Here is a 5,908-nt window from a genome sequence, read left to right as displayed (position 1 = left end):
GTCACTTCTTATGGTGATATCTTTTGGTGGTATCCTCTAGTGGTATCTACTGGTAGTATCCTCTAGTCGACGTGTTTTCTCTGCTCCTGGGTGTTTCCTTTGATTTTGGGCTTTCTTATAACTTATTTTCATCCTTGTTCTAACAATTTCTGATCTGCGGCGCGCTTTCTTTTATCTGAGACGCTTCCTCTGATCCTAAGCTTTCATCTAACTTATTTTCTGCGAACTTAATCAAATTATTAATGCATTAAATTGTTCCCACAAAAACAAACTTTTGTTAACATCAAAACAAGGTAAGAAATTTTTTCTCTAAACCATCCTGGTTCTTACAATCTAGACTTGGACATAACCCCAATTTTGTTTGGAGAAGTATCTTTAGCACCAAATTCACTATTCGTGGAGGTAGTCGTTGGAGTGTATGAGATTGAACTAATATTCCACTATAGGATGAGAGGTGGATAAGTGACTCAAGTGTATTGATTAAGCCCCCTAACTTGCATCCTAGATTTGATATATCGAATATCTCAACACTATTACAACTGCACAAGAAGCAATGGAATTATGCTCTAATCCACAATCTGTTTGACAACAACACAAATGTCAAAATTCTGCATACACCACTAGTTGAGTCATTTCAACAAGATAAAATAATTTTGCTTGATGAGAAAAATTAATGGCCTACACTCAATGAAGAGTGTGCATCGTCTATGTATGAACGAGTTCATTGATAACTCAAATATAAAATTTACTGGAAATTGGCATATCATGTTGAAAGAAAAATTGCCTCCAAAGGAAAAAAAAAATTCTATTTTGGCGGTTGCCTCCTGACTACAGTTTGGCTTTGTGAGCATGATGTTAGTTGTCCCAACACTTGTTCCTTATGGGACACAATAGATGAGGAAAATATACATCTCCTTTTTAATTTCTCATCCAGCAAACAAATTTGGCAACATGGTGAGTTATGGAATACCACTAATGCCATGGTCAATTTCCACTAGAAAATTCAAGTCCATAGTTGTTGTTCTCAGTTTTGCAGCAATTCAATATTGATCAATTCATAAATGTGTGTAATCCTATTTTTGAACCATTTGAAAATGAGAAATAACAAAATTTGGAATGGCACAACCGATACCACCACATATGTTATTTGTAGAGGAATAAATCTTCTGCAAGAATGGTTCGAAGCGCGGAAATTGCAACATATAGAGCAGTACATTGCACCAACCAACTCTAATACAACAGCGTGGAAAAATCCTTCACTCAGTCGATAGAAGTTTAACGTGGATGAATCTTTTTTTACCTCTCTAAATAAAATGTGGATGCTGGTATGTGCATTAGAGATCAATATGTTATATTTCTACTTGCACAGACATACTAGTTCTCACCTATTGTTGATGTTGAGGTTGATGTAGAAGAAGCTCTTGGACTTCTCTCTGCTTTGAATTGGACCCAAGAACTCCCGCTGAAATATGTTGACTTTGATTTATATTCTAAGAATATTTTTGGTGACCTTTATAATTATAAAGAGAATGTCTCTAAACTTGACGCTATACTTACTGATTTTAGCCATTTACTAAATAGTCATTTTCATAACTTTCATCTTGAGTTTGTAAGGAGACAAGCAAATTAGGTTGCTCATACTCTTGCTCAAGCGGCCACATCTTTAACTTGTATCTATATCTTTATTGATATTTCGACGTGTATCCATCAATTTATTATAAATGATATGCTATAAGCATTCCTTTTTCAAAATACACTGAAAAATAAGAATCATAAAAGAAAATAACACATGAATGACTTTTATGTTTCTTCATGTTATAACCTAATAAAACATACATACAGTATAATGGATTCTAAAACTAATGCTTTAAAACAATTTTAATATTTTAATGATAACATGGCACAAAAAAAATGCATCTAATCATTGAACAATGAGTATATAAGACATCTTCTTTAATAGACACTTTAAAACTTACATATCCCTAAGCATAACTGTAAAAACTCATTTAATTAAAATCTATTAAAATATGGATTTTAAAATTGTTAACATATTAATTGAGGAATAAGGAATCTATTATAATATATTAAAATAGTGTTTTGAATTTTATCAGCCACAACTCATCTATATGTACGCCACATATTTCAAAATTTCCCAACTCACAAAAATTCTATTGTGGCATCTCCTAAATCACACTACTTCTTTCGTGTTTTGCTTCCATTATATTGTGTTTCACCAATATGTAAAGTAAAACAAACCCTTTCACTTGTTCATTCAAATACAATTATTTTATACATTTAGCAACGTTAACTCTAAATAATACACTTAAAGGCTTTGATCACTTATCAAACATTTCATTTCAATAACTCATACAAAAAAGAACAATTCACCCATGATTTTCAACCACCGTCTTACATTTGGTTCAAGTAACTTACCAATGGATAAAGACATTATAAAATGCAACAAAGTCATACTCATTTCAACATGTGACACATTCTTAGTTCACAAATATTTCAATAATGTTGTTTCTCTGTTGTCATTATTGTTGAATATCATATATAAGAGATGAGTATTTTCCTAAGATATTGAATGTCTCTTTCGTAAAAAAAAATAATTTTTATAATTAAAAAATACATTTCATAAGTAAAATAAAATAAAGATAAAGAACATTTGTCGCGGGCTAAATTTCGAGTGTTTCTCGAATTCAATGGAGTCGCCACCAAATTTATTTTAAATAGGGAAAATATTGGGAACCCCTTAAAAATAGAAAAATAAAAAAATGATATTCGAAACCAAATTTTGAGTCCGGGAGTCGATTATGCGTAGAGATAGCACCCTACAACATCCGACAAAAATACGGTTACCTATAATTAATTGTGCAAAAGTAACTTTAACTTAAATATATTTATTTCTCCTTTTTAAAATGCAAATATAATATTTTTATGAAAAGAATCTAATGATAAAAGTACATTTAAAATATAGAGAGAAAAAAAAGTTTTTGTTATTATGCTTGACAAGAGTGGAATCTTGCTAATACGTATCTCCCGGTGCAAGGGAGAAATCAAAGCTACATAGTTCTTAGGTAAAAAATGCGTATGTGTTGATTGTTTTTAAAGAAATACGTTTTGTGACGGAAATTTAGAGTTAATTAGAAATATGACCTCGAGACTGAGAAATTCATTATAATGAGTATGTTTGGTTGTTTGTTTGAAATTAGCTGAAAATAGTTAAGATCACAAAGTTGTCACAACTCATGTGTTTTAAACTAGGTTTGACAAGATGTCATATGTTGATCGATCCAATTATATGAAAGATTATTATTATTTTGGAATTTAAGATCCTCAAGTTGTCGGAACTCTGACATTATAAATACCTACGATTAATACATCTAATTAATGAAATTTAAAGTTATACAACTTATGTCTTAACAATTCAGAAGTTAAAAGGATGTCACATCTAGTTACTCTTTAATAAAATATTTATATGTTGTTTTATAAAAATTTGATATTTAGCTAGGGAACAAATTAAACTTAAATTATGACTTTAAATGATCTGAACCCTTGTTTATTTATTAAACCCAACTTAAAAATAACATTAAAAAGATATTATTAAAAATTAATAAAAAAAAACTTAAAATTTTTTTTCAAATAAAGCATTGGGGAAGGCCAATTTACAGCAATAACACAACCTTCGCAATGAGAGATAGACTTCATCATATTACATGATTTAACAACACAACATCATGTACCAGCACACAAACATAGAGTAAAAAGCTACAAACAAAGAAACAAAAAGGGAGAGGAAGAACATCGAATGGAGCAGGAGGATATTAAGATGAAAAGGGCGAAAGAAGTAGAGAGTGGGAGAGTTGAACCGAGAGGCATGGCGGGACCGAAATGTAGTGTCGGTTTTCCGGTGACGGTAATGTGTCTCTGAAAGTTTGAATTGTTTTTTCTCATTATTTCTGGTCTTATTTTTTTACTTTCTCCTTTATAACTCTTTATGCTTCCTCTTCCTCTGTTTGTTTTCTCCTTCTTCTTTAAGTGTTTGTTTTTTAGTAACAGATCTCTCTCTCAAAACTACCCTTGTTGATTTTTTTGTCTCAATTTATCTGTTCATTTGATAAAATTAAGTTTTAGATTTTGTATTGTTATGTAACAAATATTAAGCAAAGTCAGATACAATTAGATGATTAGAGAAAAATTGATTCATCCCTTTTTATTGAGTGTGTACGTAACATAAGTAATGACCTTATTATGCTAAAAGTGAAGCAAAAAAACTAATTTGTAAGAGCCATGTAATTTGTAGGAGCCATGTAAACAAAGACAAAGTAATGCACATGGTGGGAAGAGGGAAATGCAAGAAAGGTGGACACATGAAAGGAAATGTGTAGTACAACCTTTTTTTCTTTTTCTTTTTTGTTTTATATTATTTTATTTTTGGTGCTAAATGGGAACACCTATGTAAATTATGCACTCAAAATTGAGTCAAATTTATAAAATGATCATTTTATTTTATTTTATGATAATTGTAAAATATTTATTAAACATATTATTATTATTTTTAGTTGTTTGGAAATGAATAACTTCTAATCATTTCACTACTAGATATTTTCTATGTCTTAAACATCAACAAACTATTTTTGCCTATAATTTTTGGTAACTCAATCTTGATATTTCTTTATCATGGCAAATAATTATTTAAAAATTTCATTTCATATTCTAATTATTGATATGAAACAATAGTTAATGTAATTGAAATTGCTCTCCATTCAAAAGAGTAGATATAAAATTGATTTGTAGTTATAGTATTAAATTGAAGTTTAAATACAAATTTCACACCAACTATTATTTTGTATCAAATTTTAATTTGTCTTGAGAGTTTTGTGTAAATAACATTTTTACTATATAAAAAATATTATTATTATTTAAGACTTTTGAGCACAAGAAATTTCAATTTTGTTTTGTAATGTTTCTTCCATATATCTATGAGCTATATTTGCATACGCGAAAAATTCTTGCAATATTTTGAATACTATTATAAACATTATTTTTAACAACCTAGTACACACATTATCACTTAATACATGTTTAAATTGATAAAATTATGGATTTACCTAGATTTTAACAACATCTATTCTTTAAAGGTTAACCAAAATTACGAAATTTTTTCCAATTCACCACCAGTTCAAACATACACTTATACACAATATTAGTTCTTCAAAAGTTTACATTTCATTTTACAATTTAGAGTTCATCGACAAAGTTTTTTTTACTAAAATATCATCACTTTTACATACTTAAATTTATTAATTTTGAGTCATACTGTCTAGCCGTTCTACTAAGAAGTAATTTTTGTGTAGACATAAAAATTTTGTCACACGTAAAAAGTTATATTTGTTTTAATTATTTTAAAACTATACATTATGAACTCTTAGAGTATATAAATAAAATTTTGAGGGACATGTAAAGTTGTTCATTTTTTACATCAAGCTGAGCAGTTCACTTTGGAGGTGGTGTATACAACATTATATTGTATTGCCAATTATTTTGACTAAGGTGACATTAACTATTGCTAGACTAAAACATAGGGAGTATAATCTTTATTCTAAGAAGTTGTTGGTATACACTTATATCTAACTACTGATCAAGGCTATATACCTCTTTTGTGAATCTTTATGAATTTGTATTCATATTTTCATTGAAATAGACTACCTTATGTAACTATACACATGATTAGTTTGATGTTAACCAATTTTATACATAAAATAATTTTCATGATTAATTTGTAAAATTGGAAATGTCAAAAACTACATAAATTTCACAAATATAATGTTTCCAAACTAATATAAATCATATAAAATGAAGAACATATTATAGTTAAATATACAACTTTTATGATAAAGAAATG

Source organism: Cicer arietinum, chromosome 6, assembly GCF_000331145.2.
Source record: "Cicer arietinum cultivar CDC Frontier isolate Library 1 chromosome 6, Cicar.CDCFrontier_v2.0, whole genome shotgun sequence".
NCBI classification, from domain to species: domain Eukaryota; kingdom Viridiplantae; phylum Streptophyta; class Magnoliopsida; order Fabales; family Fabaceae; genus Cicer; species Cicer arietinum.
This window is presented reverse-complemented; position numbering follows the sequence as displayed.